Raw genomic sequence first — 22,785 nt, forward strand, 5'->3', positions numbered from 1 at the left:
ACAGGTTTAACATCATTTGTTAATAAATAAACCGATTTTCCCGTTTAGACCCTAGGTTTATTTTAGATGATTCAGTTTGCCTTTAATCTAAAACAAATTCATATGTTTGTATACTGACTTTGTTTATTAGATGCAAATAACTTTTTCTAAACAGTACAAAGACTATGTGCAGGCAGTTACCGACTACTGGAGGCATTTATCGACAGGTGAAGTAAATTTTAAAAAAAATATGTTAAACCTGAAAATGATCATATCATTATAGTTTATTTATTACTTATTACGATCTGTAAAAAAAAAAACAAGTAAGTGACATTACTTTATTTCGACATAATTTTCCCTTTAAATACAGTACTCGCAAATAGAAAGGATAGTTTGCAAAGCTGATTTGCTGGAATTTCAAGAAGCACGGCAATCCCCGGTACAAAGCACGTGCCACTGTCGTGGCAATTTTAGGCACTTGACCCATTCATCATCATCATCAACGCTTTCTGATGTTTTACAATCCGGGACAGAGTTTAGATTCGTCAAAGGCGTCATCAGAATCCATGAATGCACTCGCACTGTATCCACTATCGGATGAACTACTTTCTCTTCTTGAACGTTTCTGTTTTTGTTTAGAAATTTTCTTTCCATCTTCCTTTTTTGTTTGGCTTCTTTCTCTTTGTAATCTTTTTCTTTCTTTCATTTTCTCCTTTTCTAGTTTTTTCTTTCTTTTTCTTCTCTCCTTTTAACATTTTCAACCAATTTCGGCAGCCCTTTTAGCCTCTCTTTCCTCGAACATTTTCAGTGCCGCAGATCCAGAAATAGCCTTAGGTAATTTTTCTGAAAATCGATTTACTACTTTCCGTTGCTTTGGCTCTGGAACAGTAGACACTGAAAAGCTGGCGAAACAAAATTTGCCTACAAGGAACCGTATTTGGTAAGTGAGCAGAGGATAAAACTATTAATGAACGCAGTTTTGCCAATTATTCGTAGTTGAGCCATTTGCAGAAGAGGCTGCTCAGTGCAAGTTTCACTTGTTGGTACATGTTAAGTGGTTGCCAGCAGAAACTGTTGCAGCATCTCCCCAGCGGTGTTCAGGGAGGATTAAGCTTTACCTTTGACGGCTCCAATTTAGAAATATCTATTGCCGTTTGGATTTCAATGGAAATAATCCGGAACCGTCCGAAAACCATGTGCAGCATTGTCAAAAGTGGGTGACACCCCTGTGAAATGAATGCTTACAGTTCATGAATAATCATGAAGTATTCATTCTAGTTCATGACCTAGATTCCATGAATAGTTTCATGGGGAATGTACATGAAGAACCAAAATGGCAGCAAAATTCTTGAAAAGTTCATGAGGACACCTAGTTCTTGAACTGTCCCATGTTCTGATCAGTTCATGACTCAATAAAACATGAACATTTCATTGAAACTGTTCTTGAACAAAATGCAATGAAAATGCTCATGAAACTGTTCACTTACAGTAAATTAATGAACTGTTCATGAATTTACCTCTACATGGAACTTTTCTGGCACTTTTTCCAGTGCAAATTCATTGCTGCCATTTTATCTTCACGGAAAAGTACAAGAACAGTTCAAGAACTACAGTTCATAAAACAGTTCCTAAACTACATTTACATTATTTCACATCATGAAAAATGCAAGACAGAGCAGACAGATGATACCAATCAAAATTTGCGGACTAACAAGTCTAAACAATATGCTTACTCAACATAAGCTCTAAGTTATATTGTTCAAAAAGTAAAACCACAAACATGTAAAACTGCTTGTAAATTTAAAAACTACACATCTTTGTTTAACAAGAACTAAAGAAATAGTTTTTTCTTCAATACAGCTTGCTGATTTTCAAAAGTTGCAAAATCAAGAACTTGAAATCTAGAACATTTCCAATGTTTCACTTATTTTATGATTTATTTCCTTCTGATGACCTTTCTGCAAAGTCTCTAGTTTGTTTTATTAAATACTTCTTTTGATACACCGGTTTTTCCTCCTCACTAGTCTTTCAAGATTGCTGAGTTTCGAGGGTTCAAGTGGTCGGTCTCGGGGAATCCTTACACTTATTGGTCATCTTTCCAGTCCTAGAGTGGGTTCTAAGTTCCTCCACAGTGAAGATAGTCTTTGCTATTGTAACCAAGACTTCTTGAGTATCACTAAGATGTTTCCACAGCTTATAATTTCGGGGTCCTCCACTTTTGTATTCTGACTCTCTAAAGCAGTAATTGGCTCCTCGCATGCCGTCGAATCTTTCTACGCAGGCTTCTGCACTCATCCTTCCCATCTAGTTTGGAAAATAACAACAAAAAAAACACAATATAACGTCTTGCTGTTTGAAATGACAGTTTTAAACATCACACAAATGTTACGAAAAAATGCGTTTCCATAGTACCCTTCAAACCTAATTTTTATACCCGATGATCAGGGTATATAAGTTTTTCATTAATATTTAAGTAGAAAATGCTATTATGCGGAATTTAATAAACTAGATTGAAATTAGACTGAATTAAAAATTCTAGGAATTTTGCCAGTGCAAAAAATATCTGGTTTCTACTGTAGACAATTGTAAAATTGGGTCTTGTAACCTCAACTATATTGCTTACCCGTCAGAATTCTAGCCTCAAACCACAACAATCCCCCAGCAGTTCCTGCATTTTACGATTCACTTTCACATTTGACACTGTCAGCACGGACCTATAATGTTATTATATATAGAGAGATTAAATCCAACACACCCAAAAAAACAACAACAACAAAAAAACAAAAAAAAAAAACAACAGAAAACGTGGATTTCTGTTCCAATAAAAATTTTGGAGTATCTTATTTGCCTTTTAAAAATACAGTCAGTCATGTGTTATTTTCCTTTGTTGATCATATTCCATTATAAAAAACTAACATAAATAATGGTGATATAAAAGATATTGTCTCTTTATGAAAAAACTTTTTTCTGATATAAAGGAAAATTGGCTAAGGTAGTCAAACTGTCAGCATACCAGGGATGTTGGAACTGTCTGGGGATAAAAAAGACTTGCTGCCATGCATTTTTTTCAAAAAAACTATTTTAAACTAGATTCTATCTTTTAGAAGGCATTAGCAAATAAGTTTCCTGCAGGGAAGCAGAACCATGTTCAATCTTCAACGATTGGCTTGTTTTTTATTCATTTTTTATATTGATCCTGTTCAACAATAAAGAAATAAAATAAAAAACGTTGGTCGCGAAAATATGTGACCAAATGTCCGTTTACCGCATATTTCCGTAAGGTTGAAGTATCTTAAACTGTAACTTAAGAATGAGCTGGAAATACAATTAGTTATTTGCTATTGTTACAGTCGGCAAATTGGTTACAAATAATGCTTTTAGAAGTGAAGAAAGTTCATTAAATAATTTATAAGACTCTTCATTTTTTTCTTGGAGGAGGTCATAAACACGCCGGCTCTGTTTGAAAAAAAATCAAACGGGTGCATTTATGTTCATGATAATACTCACAGTGAATTTCACGATTGCAGCTTTGAATGTCTTCTTCTGATAATTTGCTTGAGCAATTTCACCTCTTTCTCGTTGTATGTTCTTTATTGGGGAGATGATATAGATATTGAGACGAATTTTTGCCGTCTTTTGAATATTGAATATTGCGCGCTTAATAGACCTGAATGTAACTACGTAATAAAATCTGTGTACTACGCAATAAACCAGTGCTACTACGTCAGCAACATCGTGCTCGATTCTCATCATTTTCGTGTTATTCCGTTGTTTTTGCCGTCAATACAATGACCATACATGCCATAATTTTTAGACTCATTTCCGAGACACTTTTTATTTGAAGGTGGGGCATTGATCAGCAAACGTATTTTTTTTCAATTTACATAGTGGCATACAGCCTATAGGCCCTATTACCGGTAATTACAACTTGCAAATTTAATGACACCATAAACAAAGTCAGAATGTCAATAATTATTAACAGTTTTTCTATCTTTTAAAGTACTTAGCATCGTTAAATTCAATCAGACACAGAATAGAATGAAAGATATGTTACAGTAATGAACAATTGAGCAGATGTCCTTTACTTGAAACATTCACTGAAATCTTGTAGATTTTATCACCTCATATTTAGCGCGTATTTTTCACGGTGTTTGACCACTAATAAAAATTTATTTATAATGGCCAGTTGGCCAGTGTAGACACCTTCACTGGGGTAATTATCTTTTATTTGATCAAAAATTATTGCCGATAATTTGTTATTTGGAAGGGGCACGTTGATATTACCAATCAAAGGATAAGTGTCACACATTGCAAAGCTGTTAGGCCACTTAGGGATAATCGTTCCTTATTTAGCGTTCTAGATAAGTTTACAAAAAAACTTTGACATTGAAAAATTATATAAAAAAAGTAAAATTTTCTTGCTTCAATGTAGATTATTTTAGATTTTTTACCGGGACATAAATCATCTCCGGGACAGACACCTTATTTCCGGATTGTCCCGGACATGGGACGTTATGGCATGTATGACAATGACTGAATAATTTCAATTTAAAACATTGAGGCCTACAAATTTTATTCAACAAACCTAATATGAAATTAGTCAAAGCCTATGAACGGAGAAGTCGTAAAAATTCCTTTCATTCTTTCCGTTTTAAAGGTGTCATTCGGTATTACATGCACCGCTTCCGTTTTCACTCGGGAATACTCGACGATTATTCTTTTATACCGAAAAGTTTAGATTTGTTTCGTTATCGGATACCCCGCCCTATTATCATTGAGTAACATTGTAAATGGCGGGGCGCGACTAGAACTGACACTGACAATTTCATTGATAGGTATAGAATTCTATACAGTATATTTTTTATGTTTTTTTATTCGATTTTTCTTTTAAAATATACCACGTGTAGTCTATAGCCGGGCAAGCCAAAGCCTGGACCCGCTTCGCGGGCCCGGTCTTTGACTTTCCCGTATTATTTTAAGCCCAACAGGCACTTGAATTTCAAACAAAGCTACCATAGTTTCCAAAAAATTTGTGGTTGCTACGTCAGTATAAGTATCCAATATTATAGATAGATGAGTTGGTTGAGGTAAAAAATGGGGAATTTTATTAAAGAAGTGACTGATTGAATTTCCATGGTCAAGCAATAAAAAAAAATACTGATGTCTTTATTTTTATGCAAAAAAATGTTTTGGGCCTGTGCTAATCTACCCAGGTCTATATCTTTTCTTGACCAGTTATCATTCTATTTCTGTAGTTATTTAATAACAATTAAAATCATGAACACATGGTCTTCATCAAAAGTTCTTCAGTAAATTCATTAACCAATGTATTTAGGTCATCAAGTGTTCTTGAGCAGTAATCATTTCTATTTCATCAATTATTAAAGGACAAATCATGAACTCATGGTTTTCATCAAAAGTTCTTCAAAAGTTTGTGACATTATTAAAGGACAAATCATGAACTCATGGTTTTCATCAAAAGTTCTTCAATAATTCATGATCCTAAGTTCATGAACCTTTAAAGAATTCGGTTTTGTTCTTTTTATGTCAATGAACAGTTCATGAACAAGCTTGAAGAACTGTTCATGAACATAAGTTCTTGAACCATCATTATGAACTGTTTAGGACCAGTTCATGAACTGTTCTTAAATGTATTGAAAAGTTCATGATTTCAAGAACACTATTTCACAGGGGCAGAGTCCCACGCGGATTTGAACACTCCCGGGAAATTCTTTTTCGTAAGCGCTTCTCCGATGTGGTCAAGTTGCCAAAGTTTAACCTGCCTTTTCCACGACGATTTCATGGGTGAGAAGAAGCCAACATCGCACGGTTGCAAAATATGTCGTCGCGTTTGGCAAAAGACAATATAATATTATCCCGCTGTTTGCGCAGAATGTTGCTGCAGCACGAGATATTGCGTGGAGTGTCCGTCCACAAACAAGAGAACTGGTTTAGTGATTACACTTAGCATCAATGAAAGCAGAGAAGTGTTGCAGGTATGCAACAAATAAGTCTGTGTCCATCCAGCCATTCGCGCTGTTGCCATAAATAGCTTCTGGAAACTGATGAATACCAGTGTCTCGCAGACGTTCGCCTGGGAAATACAATCAAAATGGCGGAACATAGTCGCCAAAAAAGCGTTAAAAACAAACCATGACCGTGAGTTGTGTTTTGTTGCTGGTTGTTACATTATATACGTGACGAGCACCTTTTTCGGCAAGAACCTTTCCCGTTTTGAAACCACTCTCGTCTGCATTGAATATGCGACGCGGGTCATTCTTAAGAACCTCATGATCGGGTATTTTTTTGCCAGATATCGGAATAATCCTGCGAACCACCATCAATCATGGGCCTTGTTAACGATTGCTCTCTGATGACCAAGAGTCATTGCCTGGCGTTCACGTAACTCTGGGTGTCGCCTCTTGAACGCATAGAACCAGTCTTTGCCTGGTTTTTTATTCTTAAAAGGATTCTGGCGGCCGTCAATATCCATAATGACCTTGACCTCATTCAAAAGTTCATTCCGGGTCAGAGGGTAACCAAATTGATGCCATGAGTATTGTTTATGTACAAGGACGTCTTCCTCCGCTGACGTGAGGACAGTCGATGGACCCGGACGTACCACCCCCTCCGCCGTTCGTCCAGACAACTTGTCAATCAACGTTGTTCTTGGTATGCCGTACATTTTAGAAGCTTTATTTTTAGACATTGCTCCTGTCTTAACCATGGTAAGAGCTGTTGCCAATTTCGTAGGAGAATATTGACGCCTCTTCTTACTAAACAGTTGGCCAGACATTCTGAAATAAGTCAAAAAACATATGTATATACACAAAAAAAAGATATTAAATTGAAGTAAAAAGGTATTTATCTATAATTATCCGTTATTTGATTTTTATTTTATTAGCATAAATTAATCTTTATTTGTCTTAATAACAATGAAAAACAAAGTTACAGCTTTAATTAACACTAATAATAAGGACATTCCATTAGATAGGCATATTTAATGATTAACTTGGATGCACATACACAACTTGTCGATATTTGCCTTAACGGTCATTTTTTGTCCGGTATTCATCGACAACCCCGCTTATAATGACACACATAATCGAAACAGTATCTTTTCACTACATGTCAAAGGATAAAACGTTCATGCAATCAAATAAAATGGCATTTATTGTTATTTTTAACACTTTAAAAGTAACGTGCAAGAAATAAATAGATTATACCCGTTTTTAAAAACTGCGCGGGTAAGGCATGTTTTTTAAATAAATAACGTATACGGTACCTTTTTTTGGCTCGCTTCGTTTTAGAATGTGTTTTAGGTTCTGCAGAAAAAAATGGCATCGCAGACTTCCAGGATACTTGATGACATCATAAGTGACGTAAAATAACTATTTTGTACTAAATAATGGACATGATAATACATTATAATTATTACTGTCCATAACTACCGATAGTCGGTAATACCCGACGTTGCTCTAGAATGATTGGTGTCACTTTGTCCAGTAGAAACACTTTCAGGTTTTCATTTTCTTTCACAGATACTATTAATGCGGTAATTAAAATGTAACATTAATACAGGGATCATTCTGGTCAGGATTTTTAGTGAGAGATTTTCTCTCATTTGAGAAATTTTAATGAGAGAAATTAGATTTTCTTGAGAGATTTAATTTTCATGATGGGCAAGGTTAAAAATATGGAAATTTCTAACTTTTTTAAATCACTGTACATATAAACATTGTTTATCTAATGAGGATAAAGATGTTACAGCTCTGTTTATTAGATCTACAGTGATTTTTGTTTTCACTTTTTTGATTCACCCTATGCCTTTTCTTTTGTGAATTTTTAAACATAATAAAATTCTAATTGTGAAAAATAAATATAACACTTTCATTCTGAAATATAAAAGAATTATACATGGATATCTACTACAACTATTATTTGCAGCCAATGTTCCTAATGGACAACACTGTACTATACAGAAGTGATTGTTGCGATTTGAAGAATATTTTTTATAACCTTACATTTTGTTTCCTTTATGGATTCTCTTCACACACCTCCCTCCATTAAAAAATATTCATTGAATATGTGACCGACTGTACCTGTTTAAACGGTTAAACATGACAATTCCCTACTCATGGTTTTCTCAGTACAATGTTATGAGACAGTTTTTCATTTGTATGCTGTCATTTTTGCTAAATAGATTTTCAAAGTGGAAGTGTGCATTTTTCTTTTTTTATAATCTATTAATCTATAAATCACAAAATTTATGTGTTTCTCATTTGAGAAAATTTAGCATTTAAACTATATAGAGATAAGGGCTTTTATAAGTTTTTTAAAGCAATATATAAGTGCTATATTTGATTATAGATCTAAATATATTTTAGTATCAAGTTCCTGTGACTAGATCTATTATTTTTGTTGGAAGAATTATAGTCTACAGATTAAGGTCTGTTTAAAATATGTGACTCCCAGTCCCAAGGAAATTTCTTAGAAATTGTGCAGTTTTTCCCAAAACTTAATATATCACAGACATAAAAAACATATACATGGCTTTAATAGTTTATTGAATTTATATCCAGTCTTCGCTCTGGCTTCTTTGCAATAATATTTTGATATTTTTCCAAAAATTTAAGGCTTGGATATACTATAACACGACAAGCAACTGGAGATCAAAGACGCGTCATCTATTCATTTAACATTGTCCAAGCGCTTCCTGATTATGGGGACACTGGGATTACATTTTTCTTAACACATTTGGTGGTATAGCAAGAAACTAATAAAATATAAAAAAAAAGATTGAAGCCTCCGGTCAAGGAGTAAAGGAAGCTTACTCACTGACATACTTCAAATCACTTTCCCCTCACCACTGTGGATGTGAATCCTGTAAGGAATTTCAGATTCTTGCATGTGAAAAAGCTAATTCCAGCTAGCTTACAGAAGGTTGGAGGTTCTACTCTGGTGCCTGCTTGTGCCTAAAATATTAACAGGGGCACCTGGGGTCTTATCCTTTGCCATGTAACCTAAAAAGATCTTTAAAACAGTGTCAGTGTCATTTAAAAGCCAACAAGAAAAAAAACCCCTTATAACTTGAACTTAAGTCACAAACCTTATAATGGTTAGATTATATCATTAAATTAAATTATTTTGAATACATGTGCAGCTCTTAGGTGTTTTTTTTGCTCTAATTTTTTACTCTTATTTAGTTGCATGGCCCATTTGTACCTGTACTATAATGCAGGGTTAAAATGTTTTTCTTAGATGGTCCACTTTGAATTTGAGTTGGTCATTTTGGTTTTATCACATTTTACAAAGAGTGTTTTCTAAGTTTTGAGGTGGCGCAAAATGCATTTGAGACAAGTCATGCATGTTCTGTCTATAATATAAATATTATGGTTGAATCTTGTAAGAGATGTAAGTGAATTAATTTCTGTTATTTAACTGACACATGAAAACATAATTGTCCTAGAACAAGATATCATGTTACTATTTAAAGTAGGTTTAGGTTACCTTTTATCAATGATTTTATGCATGTGCCATTTACTAAAAATGAAATTTATACAGGCATTTTGGTATTCATTCTTTTTAATATTGAATTCAAACACAAAATTTATAAACTGCAGGCAGCAGAGATAAAGCTTCATACCATGATAGGCTTTAATGACAACCCTGAACTGCTGAGAAATCTTCCTCAACTATTTCAAGTACTAAGTAGCAACCAGGGATTCACATCACTTTCAATTTAAAGGTGTAAAAGTAGTAGTGGAAATTAGTAGGCGTCCAACCACAAATTCAAGGGGTCCATTTAATTTGTAACGCCTGCAACATCTTGTTAAAGCAGTCTGACTCCTATAGGAAATTACTTATTGTATCTTACAAGATTTAAATGTAGTATACACTTATAATACTGCAAGGTTAATTTTTATGATGTTAAGCAATATTATTTAAGCATGATTTAGCTAGTATTATTTTTTTCAACGCCCATTTAGATGCAAGAGGTAAAGAACTGTATATGTGTATCTAAATAGGCATTTAATGGGTATATGGATGTGCATGATCTTGCATTTGGTAAATCCCTTTTAAGTTAGCAACTTTTAATTCAAATTATAATGAAAGTGGCTAGATTGATTTTCACTAAATATAGAATCATTTAGAGACATACTGAGTGTTTTGTTTGAAATTTGTAGGAAGAACTAGATTCTATTTTCACTTAAAATTTTTAGCCGGTTAAATCTATAGCAGAATATCTAATTTGCTTTCCTGGGAATGAAAAAACCCCATATATTTCTCCTAAAAAGTAATTGATAAAAGGCTAATCAATGATTTATATATAGATATTGTAAGTACTCCCTGTAGGTACCAGGTCCCCTTGCATATCATGGAAATCTGAATATGTACATGTATTTATTTGTATATATGTTACTGTTACATTAATCATTGACCTAATTAAATTGTTATGAACATGTGTACTTCAAAGTAATGATGCAACTTACTTTAAAGGCTATAAATCTATATCTTATGAACAATTTAAATAAAATTTATCAGCAGTAAAATTACATTGGTTTCATTATTATATGGTTGATTAATTCCTGAAAAAGTTGTAACATAGCATATCTCTGTTATTTAATAACACATGAATAATGTACATAAACAGAATAAAATGTTCTGGAACAAAATATTATTTTGCTATTTTAAGTAGGGTTTTATCCGTTTAGCAATGATTTTGTGTGTGCGCCATTTGCTTTTAAAGCAATAAATTACCATTTTTATTTCATACAAGCATTTGGTAACTAGTATTCTTTTTTTAAATTCAAAAAGTAATTTTTGCATCAGATATATAGCTTAATACACTTTAAAGTTGATGAAAATAAGACCATTTTAATAAAGTATTAAGTACCGCATTTCCCATGGGCACCTTCTTGTTTCAACACTTGAATGCATTTTTTTGCATTTGAATACCGCGGGGTATTCATTGTGTGACACATATTTTAAATATTTATCATAATTTTCTAGAATTCATTATCTTTCACAAAAAAAGCCATTAAATTTAGCACAAATTGCAGCATTGTGTATGCAGTTTAATATTTAAAAATGCACAGCCTGCCTCTCAGTTGATTGTGCATACTCATTGTGCATTTTTTGTACTTATTAATATAAAAATTTAAAACAAACTGATGAAACTTGTGCAATGGTTTTCTTTTGATCTCTAACAGTGACATGTGTTTTTGACATAAATATTTTATTGTGTTTCGAGTTAAGGTTAATGGATATCATCCAAGCGAAACAAAAAGGTGCTGTTTATATAATATTGCATAAGAAATATGCCTGGGCTGATTAAAAAGTGGGTGATGGGGCAGGGATTTTTTTTGGGCTTTGATTCAGTGATTTTTTTCCCTGTATTTTACAGCCGAGCAAAGGCTGTTTCCCCTAGCTCAAAAAAGGTATATTTTCCCCTAAAAAAGCTAATATTTTCCCCTGAACACTTCTTCACCAGAACCACTTAACAGCATCTGACTTATTATATCAGCTTGAAGACAGAAAGCTGTCCCTATAGCCTCTGCTATGTACCATGCATGTTAAATTGAATTGAAATTAAAAATTTTATAAAATGTGTGGGTAAATTCCATTCTCAGTTGCTGGAATTTGATTTTCCCCTTTTCTGATTTATGGCGCAATATTTTCCCCTTCAGAAAGCCATAGTTTGTTTTGAAAATTGGAAAAAAAATCACTGTTATTTTATAGTCGATATTCGGTCATATTTCCAATTGAACTATTTTCCCAATCCACAGGAAAAAAATTCCCAAATGAAAGTTGCAAAATAAAAATATTAAATAAAGTATTCTAAAATCTTTGAAAATAAGGGTTTCTACACTGTTATAGTGCTTAAATGTTTGAAGATGCCATCCTAGACAGCGCTTGTTTGCATTCATTTAAAATCACTTTAGAATTTCAGTCATGCATTTTTATCCAATTTTTCACAAAAAATCACTGAAATTCCCAATTCTATGGGTATGGGTCATGTTCCCAAAATCCTGTGGGGGTAGGGGGGGTTGAAGCTAGAATATCCAAAGCCACCCTCCATTCAATTTCACACCACCCGACACTGGGACCCTTAAGTCCTTCAAGTATAATTTAAATTACTTATAAATGTATATAATGAATTAATATAACAAATAAGTATGTAGTGAAATTGTCTCTTATTGACAAATGCTCAGGTTTGGGAATGGGAAGAATCTTTCACTTTTTATAGCGATATTTCTTGATTTAATATTAATTGTTGTACAGATTTACCACTGGGAAGGTTTGTGCTTTTATGTAGCTTTACTCCCTAATCTAACGTGAAAGATAGGCTTTAAATTTCAGCTAGCATACTTGCATAATGTGAGCTGATTTTTTGCAAAATTTTGCGCTTAAATTTGTAAAATGAAAGTCGAGAGCACCTGTTATGCAGTGTGCACATGTTAAAATTTTGACTACTACATGTGAACTGTCACTTAAAAAGTATGAAATATAAGGAATATGTAAGTGGCAAATCAAGCACTAAAGTTTTACAAGTTAAAATCTTTGTGACATCTTCCCTTGACCCCACACTTAACAGATGCCTGGCAAAATTGTAGATTCCCCTTCCCCTTTGTGGGCCTATTATTATTTTCTTTGAATTCCTAATCAGTTCCAAATTATTTATCATTTAATGATTAACCTGTCCATGCTCTGTCTTTGCCCTGTCCTGTTTTTGTTCGGGGTCCGCCTGGGCTCCTTGCCGTTGGTTCTTGTTGCTGGGTCACATGGGGGTTGCGTTCATTGAACGCCGCCTTTCCTTGTTGATCTTGTTTATCATATTTGATGTTTTGATGAATCAAACTCATACTGAATGTTATTGACAATTAGTGCATCATTTTGAACCTTTATCAAACAGGTTCATGAACAATGCAGGCCAAAATTAAAACCCTGTAAATTAAATTTTGCGAATTACTTCTCATTTTGCAATTACTCGCAAAAAAAATGCTAGTGAAAAAAAATTCTTGCCCGGAAAGACACTTTTCTCATTTTATGAGTTCATTAGGTAAGTCACTAAAAAAAATTGCTAGATGCACAAAAATGCAAAATTCTTCCCAGGAATGTTTCTACTTTTAATAAATCATTCTTTTCAGATTCATCTGTACTGCACTAAGTGAGCTGTGGTTATTGCATCCAAAGCTCACGTTATCTGTCAATTTTCTTACAAAAGATAAGTAGGTACAAATGTGAATTTTGTTCTAGTTAATGTTCTATAAAGGTTATGCAAGTGCTCTTGTACTCGCATATTGGTATCAGCCCAGTTCTTATGTACTTCAAGCAATGTCTGCAGAAAGACGATTACAGTCAATTTGTATTGACTTTGTATTTTAGTGGTACACTTGCACTCCACAGTGCAATATGTTATTACTGTTTTGCTGATAAAATTGTCTTTGCAACAGATGCTAGGGTTCACCGAAGCTTGCACCACATGTTGTTTGAAGCCAGCAATAAAACAAAGATCAAATATATTCCCTTTTATATATATAAAGCCAAACAAAAAACAAGAATAAAAAAGGTTAGAAATTCGTTGGTCTGTTAGAAAGAAGCAGCTTTGATTTTAGCTTGACTATTTGAAAAATCAGGAGAGCTATAATAATTGTACCCACCCAGGTGTCGAAGTCACACTTTGATTAAGTTTTTGTGTGTAAGTTGGAATCTCTAAAACTGTTGGGGAGAAACACAGTTATTTTTAGAGCAAATAGGTGGTCACTATCCAAGGCCCATAACTCTATATTTGAATTTTGACAGAACTTATTGTGGCCCTTTTTGAACATAAACAATTGTACACTCTCGTTTTTGTATCAAGCACAAGAAGTGCTGTCTTACTGACAGCTCTTAATTAAGCTGATTTTAATTCATTTTATTTTTTTGTCATATTTTGGCACTAAATGATAAAGTACATTGTACTCTAAACTGGTTTTCCTGGATTACAATCTTAACCAGTAAGTCAGGAAAACCCCAAACATGTGTCATTGAATCAATATTTCAATTTTGGACATTTAGCATACTTTAGATTTGGAATTCTTGCAGATCAATATTGGAAACATTGAAACAAGAGTTGTATATAGGACAGTATGCTCAACTATACTCAATGGTTGATAGTACATTAAATGCCTGGATAATGTAAGAATTAACAAAGAGGAAGATTTCATTCACAAATACAAATAGTGTACATGACATAGTTAGGTGTCATGGATATTGACCTAAGATATTTTTTAAGTTCACAAAGGGTCTTATTTCCTTCAAAATCCATACCAGAGTTATGGGTAATGAATTGTAATTAAAAAACATGAATTAAGTTTCAAGTAAATACAATCAGTATTTTTATAAGATTTATGTTGCAAGAAAAACTTTAACCCAATATTTTCTTAATTCACAAGAGGCCATAAATTCAGTCAAAATCTGTTTCTTTAGAGTTATGGACCTTGTGTAGTGATCTCCAATAATGATCCCAAAGAGATGTAACTAACAATTTCTAAGTTCAGAAAGGACAATAATTCTGTCAAAATCTATGCTAGAGTTATGGGCCTTGGATAAAGACCTCTGGTTATGATCCTGAAGTGATGAATTAAGTTTCAAGTGAATACCTTCAGTAATTTTGAAGTGAGACAGATCTGATGTTGCATGTAAAACTGTAACCAAGAAAATCAAAAAGGGCTGTAATTCTGTCTAAAAAAGTGATGGCCCTTGGATAGTGACCTATTATGCACTCAAATATGTATGTGAAGTTTGAAGCAAATATCATTAAGTTGATGAGATATAAATAAAAATGTTGCATGCAAAACCAAAGTGTTAATTCTGCCAATGCTGAAGCTTAGGTGATGAGTAAGATAGCCATTGTCTGTTGGTCTGTTTTTTGGTTTGACAAAACAGTGGAATGTGGGGCCTCAAATGTCATTATGGACACATTTCAAGTTAAATCTACATAAATGTTGAGCATGTTTGTCTGCTTAAATAAGCCCATAAAAAAGTTTTATGTCTGAAGAAAGGTCTCCTTTTTATATCTGTACATTAAATAAAATATATAAGAAAATTGAGCCGTGCCATGACAAAACCAACATAATGCGTTTGCGACCAGCATGGATCCAGACCAGCCTGCGCAGTCTGATCAGGATCCATGCTGTTCGCTTACCAACCCTATTACAAGTAGAGAAACTGATAGCGAACAGCCTGAATCCTGATCAGACTGCGCGGATGCTCAGGCTGGACTGGATCCATGCTGGTCGCAAACGCATTATGTTGGTTTTCTCATGGCGCAGCTCAATTTTCTTATATATTTTATTTATGGAAAACTGCACATAAGTTAATTAAAGGAATGTTAATACATTGTTGTTCTGTTTGTTGCTTAGAATAGTTATATATTTTACTGATAAATACTGGTTTATCTAAAAGATTGCTAATTCAGAAACATGAGAGTTTCTTCTTTAATAAATATAACTGCTGAAACCAAAAGTGATTAGACTTCACTAACATTAAAGTTCCTCAGGCACTTCAGTGCCATTCATCTTGACTATAGGCTGTCTAAAGTTTAAATGCTGACCAACTATAAAAAAAATCATCTTAAAGTACTCAAAACTGATAATGGACAGTACCAAAAATTGAAACTGTACAAGTACATTATAGATCAAAGTGCTGCAGCACTGAATGCGACGGACATGCAACCGGAGAGACATTAAGGCTTCTTTTAGAAAAAAAAAACAACAAAAAAAAAAACAACAAAACACAAAATATATAACAGAGAAAATTTGTTCCATACAAGTTCGAGATTTGTAGAGCAATATATTTTGTGTCCCAAATTGATATAATTCAGATTTTCTACTTTCAAGCACTTAAATACAGAATGAAATTTATGCCTAAAAACTCTGGTCAAACTTGTAAATCAGTGTCCTTATCGATTTATTCTAAGAAATGATATGTAAATAGAAAAAAAAACTATCCACGAAATATTTCTAGAATAAATCCAGGCAAATAAACTTCAAACATAATACATTATACATTTGAGAATGCTATTTAGAATTGCTTCGTGTTATATCATAGTGGGCATACAGACAATAAAATATAAGTCATTTGTATATTTATTTCTCTTGGATATGTCTCATTAAAAAAATTGGTTAAAATCATCCGCAATTAATAGTGTATTTCTTAGATTTTTTTATTTACAAGGTAAAGATGTAGAGGCCAGAGCACATCGTTTTTATTTTAATTTAAATGTCACTTAAGCACTACAGTGTTTAGTTGTCCTTTTCAACTTCACACTAAATTCCATTTTCAACTTGTTTGCTTCTTACAATTGTATAGAATTTCAAAAAGTATTGCATGTAATCCGCTGGTTTATTAATTACATGTTTAATGTGTACTTCCTAATCGCCTGTCCAAAAATCAGAAGAGGTGAAGCAGAATCTATTTTTAGAATAGCGAAGGTTAACTCATATCATGACCTAGTAAAATATGTAAACAAACCACAAGAATCGGAAGTAGAACTGATATTATAACTTCCTTACCATGAAAGACTACATGGCGGTAAAGTGTTGTAAAACTCTCTTCTTACATGCATTTTCAAAAATAGATATTTATACTAACCATTGTACTGTATCTAATATATTAATACCTGCTGAATATTCAGCTAAACCCGCGGTATGAGTCACGAAAATAGTTTTTCTTTTATTAATGCGCGAGTTATCCTAGAGTCACGAAAAACTTTTGATTTGTTAATAATAATGTTTTGTATAATGTAGAAATATTTATTTCCTACTAATAATGTCTTGGAACTCAGAGGTTACACCTTTATTGTAGTATAATTTGCTGTCCTACTTTTTCGACAGCGGTAAATCGTTTCAGCAGTAATTTGCATATTGCGCAATAATACTACGGTACTACAACGCTTTTATCAATAATATACGTTCATATTTTAACTTGGATAACTTAATTTGAAATTGAAAAGGCTAAATATGGAAGACATTAAGATATCCAGACAAAGTATGGGAGTTTTGAAGGATCAAATTCATGTACTATTTGTTGGGCTGTTAATTGGTTTAGGACACATTGCGCGATTGTAGCCAACGAAATCCCATGTGTAGATGACTTAGCTCTGAACGCGCCTGAGGGCGCGTCCGTCGCAAAAATTAGCAGGTTAAAAATATGACCACATTAAACAGTTGTGAAGGAGACCTGCTATTTGACAAATTCCATTTTTCAAATCCCAAGAAAAACAATGTTTCAGAAATTACTTCCAGAGGGATTGTTTTTCAAATTATTTGAATCTGTTTTTCAGATATTGATGACATTTTCGAGCAAATCTGACAGTTGTGAGGAGGAATTTCAAAAATCAAATTTCATACATGCTAAGGGAATTCGACGTCGTGGAAAAATCAATTGGGTAATGATTTTTAAATATTTTGTTATCTGGACAGTGGACATCAATTTTGTTGACGGTTGAGTTACCATTTTACCACTGATACGGATGTTTACAAAACAAGCAGCGTGGCCCCTCCTGACCCCTAATGAGTGGTTTGCGAGTATCCCGTGTAACAATGAAAAGGGAAGCAGCTGTCCCCTACTGATTTCACTTTTTCTTGCTCCCTGTAATAAAATTGTACAACAAAAATAAGGCGATTTCTGCGATCTTCTTAAGGTGAGGTAACTGGCCCTTTTTATAAACCAAGGTCAAGGGTCATTTAAATCACTTAAGGGACATCCGTCTCAGGAAGTAATATGAAACTGATTTCTAGGGTTATTTGAGGTAACATTGGGCTAGGGTTCATGCCAGGTAATGAATGAATGCAAAATGTTGAAGAAAAAAAAAGAAAGAAAGTAAATGCAATCCATGAGATTTATTCATAATAACATCTTCTTCATTTTGAAAATATGTATTTTCCTTTTACCAAAACCAAATATCTTTGACCACTTATCAACAACTTTTTTGCTTGATCAGAAAGGAGATCCCTGACTAATAAGCTTACAAGCTTATTCAATTAACAAGTTGTTTTAAGTTTATTTAAAATGTACACTTTTGTCAATATCATAAGAATATATTAAGGAGATAACATTATACAAGATAATATACCATTTTATTATTATCAATTATCAATAACAACAATATTCATTTCTCACAGTATGACATTTATAAGGACAACTGGAATTTTAATAGATTATAACAAGCAAGGTATATAATCCAATATTTATAATCAAAACAGTCATGCAAATGAAACAAATCATTTTTTATTCCCAACTTTTCTTTGTAAACATGAGGCTTTGGTTTTTTCATGTCAGTCCAGTATATATCATAATAAATGTGTTTAGCGGCTAATGAAGTCAGAAATGATGAAAAATATAATTGAATTAATAATTTTTCCAAAAAATGGAAGAATGATAAAAAGGGATTTTTTTCACAAGAGAATCTCTTTTTATATTAAAACTATGCATTATAAAAATCATTGTTAAAGTTCTATCTTAAAAGTTCTATTTACCCTTATTTCTCAATTAAATCAATGCAACCTTCATTGTAAAACTTCTATTTTTTCTTATTTCTCAATTATATTATGAAACCATCATTAAAGTTCTGCTTACTCTTATTTCTACATTTAATTAATGCAACTTTTATTAAAGTTCTGTTTACCCTTATTTCTCCATTAAATTAATGCAGCCATTGTAAAGGTTCTGTCTACTTAAATAAATGCAACTATCATTGTATAACTTCTGTTGACTCTTCATAATTTCTCAATCAATTCAATAGAAAAGACAATTAATGGCATCATATCATACATATATTTCCTATAATTCTTCCTTACAGAAAAATATTTGACTTGGTTCTCAAATAATTACAGTTGAATTTTTTTCCTAATTTTGTGCTTTTGCTTAGAGGGTATTTGTCATATGACTGGAGGTCAGAGATTAATTGCAAGCTTTTCATGACATGGATGGAAATTTATAAAAATCACATGCTTAACCAAATACAGTACACCTTTGATCTGGATTCTTGCAAGAAAATTATCATAGGTTTTTAATTTATCACCTGTGCTCTGATGGAAAAATTCATCATTTATTGATACTTTGTAAACTGACCCATCCCTATTTTAAGAATGGCTCTTTGATGTAATATTAGCTCATTATGCAAATTTTTACTGTCATCGTTTCACCTTACAATTTTTCTTTGAAAAAAATTATTTTCTGCCTTTAAGAAAGTGTTTGCTTGGTGGCGGCAGTTGAGAAATGTTACATGTCCCTTTGTTCCCTTTATAGGACCATTTACCGACCTTTGACACTATAATAGAGGTGTGTCCAGCGTCCACTCAGTCTGATTGAATCATTATACTTTCATCACTGTGTAATAAGGTACCTGATGCTAAATTCTACCCGCCCTTTTTTCAGCTTTTTATGTGGCGTTTTATTACAATTGTCCGCATGACTTTCAATTTTCTTTTCAAACAACAGTGTACAGTTTCAATACCCTAATTTGGTGATAGGAAAATTGGTACAAATATGTGTGGTCATTCTTTAAACCTCTTTGCGTTTTTCTTAAAGGGACTTCACTGAGGTTTTTTGACATGAAAGAGACTGGAATTATTTTTTTGAGATTTGTATACAATAAGACTGAATCAATAACTTGGTTGCAAAATTTCAAATCATGGCTTACTGCATTTTTCCCAGAATAATGATTTTAATTGTGCAAAATAATTGATTTTTTTTTTTTTTTTGGTTAGGTTTAACATAACAACAACACACTGTAAAGGTTACACTATGGTGATTTTCCAGCTTTTTTTGGAGAAAGACCTCCGGTGCCCCTGAATGCACATGCAGGCTCCTAATTAGAACCACCAACATTCTATAAGCTAAGGGAATTTATAAAAGAATTATATTTATAAACTTTTAATCTGTAAAGAAGTCCTTCAAAATTGAAAAAAAAAAAGTCCTGGAAAAGTGCTTCAATTTTAAGATGTCCAAGAGTGTGAACCCTGAATTTTTCTTACTGATAATTTATATTTCTGTATCTTATTAGCATGTTTTTAACCAAGTCCACTTTGCATGATTTTAACCAAGTCTTTTCAATAATCTGTCATTTTTGCCCATTTTTACAGAGTCTGATTTTGTAACTGGCCATTTTTCTCATTTTGCTTTGGTTTCAACCAATGTTACTGTCATCCAACATTTCTTTCCCTTTTGCATTCTTGGTTATTATTTTGAGAATGCGTTGATGTTGATTGTATTATTTCAAACAAAACTCCCCTTATGCTGAGAGGTTGCCTTTAAGGATTGAGGCATCAGAATTGCAGCCACGATTTATCCATGTGTGATTGTAGGAGGTAGTGATGTTCCGATTGTCGCAAGTCGCCGATGATCAGTTACTGTTATGTAAAACGACAATAATCGATTCACAAAAATTTGTTCCGCGACGTTGTCGAAAATGTTTGAAGTATCAAAGGGAATCAATTCTGACGGTAATTTTCTTTTAGGAACACCTCGCCGATTGCAAAAATTAACTCAGAGACAATTTGGAGTTGAACAGGATCAATAAGTGATGTAAACAATAGTGATATAATTTGATGTTAATTATATTATTTGATTTTCATTGAAAAATAAAATCTATTTTGTAAATTTATGACTATATAAGGTTAAAACTGTGTTGAAAAGTGCTAAATGAAGTTCATGTTACTAAATATAATCAAGTGCCTTGGTAAGAAATGTTACTTCCCTATTTCTTTTTAACGCGACTTTATTCGAAAGTTATCGATTATGTCCCAACCGACTGAACCGATGATCGATTGGGACAAATTTCATCCGATGAATCCATCACTAGTAGGAGGCAACTAATTGGGTTTGAATTACTGGAGTCAGTGTATTTCTTTAAGCTCCAGCAGTTGAGGTGTTTTTGACCCCAAGTGTTGCTTTAAGTTTGTAAAACCCAGAATTAGCCAAAATCATTTTTTCTGTTTCCGTGCCCTTTGATCTATACTGTTATGGTGCACCATGAAACCAAACAAAAACAGAATTTTAAACAAAAGAAAAACAATGAATGTCTTTCTTATTATAAGACACTGTTTTGTTTTCAATGCAAAATTCAATACTTACAAGGCTGACCAAACAATTGAAACAGTTGTCTATAGGGAACAAAATATACTTTTTTTGTCAATTGATAATGATCGATTTTCAACACCCTTTTATCCCTTCTCTGTTAGCATTTCAAAACGTTGAAGTATTCAGAACAAAAAAAAAAGATAATGCAAATATAAATAACACTTGACAAGTGTATAGTAAATGAAAAATTACAACAAATAAAATGCCATTCATTCAGAATCTCGTTTTTGAAAACTTTTCATTAAAAACCCAACCTTTAATGAATGAGTTTTATAATTGCAGAATATATTGTAGAAGTTGGCTAGAAGTTTCCTGTTTCTGTGAAAAGATTTAAAATAAAAGTATTTTACATTTCCGGATATTTTGACATTTCCTGGCATTCTGGTGCCCTTGAATGTCATTGATTTAATAGTTGATTAAAAGCTTCAAAAAAATGTTTTCAATATAACACAGGTTCTTTAGAAAAGAATTTATTGAAGTTTCATTCAGGAAAATTTTGCTCTTTCAATTTTGTCCTTAAATCAATGAGTTTCTGACATACTTTTGTTTATCTATTTGTGTGTTGATTACTGACAACCATATAAATCATTATTGCACAGGGCAATTATTAAAGCGCCATTCCTGATCAAATATTTTTTTCCCCAATTTTAAAAACATCAATCTGTTTCTAAAACTGAAAAATTGAACTGGTGAACTGTTTTTACTTGATATAGGTTATAATTTACCTTAAAACATGTTTGTAATGGTTCTGTACATTTATGTGTTTATTGTACTGACAAATGAAGAAACAGTCCAATATTTGCTAAATAAATATCCAATATTGAAATATTTGATATCTTTCCATTTTTATTTTTTTTTTTAAAATGGATAGTAAATTTTTTGTACTTGCAGAAGTGAGAATGTAATTTCTCAGTAGGAGACATGATAAAACAATGCACCGAGAGACATTACATTAACACATTGGCTATAAAATACCTTAGTGTTAACTTCTGTTAATTAACATAATACGAGGGATGATCAAAAATAAACCAGACTGTGACTGTCATTTGAAGAATTTACAACCTATCACATATTATTATAATTATATAACACTTAATCGGAAAACAATACCAGTCCTGTAAACTGATGCTTTTTCTAATCTGATAACGCAAAAAGCTCGTCCGCAACAGCGAATTCAAAAACCATGGTAACGTACACCCGGTGCAGTGCGTAAATTCGCCTTGACATCAGGCACTTTAAGCTGAGTATATTTTACAATATGGCACATTTACATTTCAAAATACGCAAAAATCGTCATGAACCATATCTTTGACGTTGTAAGTAAAAATGACTTAACTTAAACGATATTTATATTTGCAATCACAATTCAAACGTCACATGTTAATGAAATACTCCCGTTAAAACTATGTTGTCGGAATGTCTCGAAAATCGATCAATAAAAAAAATTGTCAAAAGTTAGACAAGAAACTGTTTAAAACGTAGAAAAACACTATGGCTATCAAGGGAAAAGTTCCAGAAAGCCACAGCATATTTTTTTTATTAGCAGAAAGAATTAAGACAGGGTTATAGAGAAATAGAAAACAAGTAAGGGAGAGACAGAAAAAATAAATTTTCAAGGACGTTGGTGACGTCAATCGCCAAGACGTTGAAAAATGACAGTCGATTGACTGCGGACAT

Source organism: Ruditapes philippinarum, unplaced genomic scaffold, assembly GCF_026571515.1.
Source record: "Ruditapes philippinarum isolate M1 unplaced genomic scaffold, ASM2657151v2 ctg937_1_1_1_1, whole genome shotgun sequence".
Taxonomy (NCBI): Eukaryota; Metazoa; Mollusca; class Bivalvia; order Venerida; family Veneridae; genus Ruditapes; species Ruditapes philippinarum.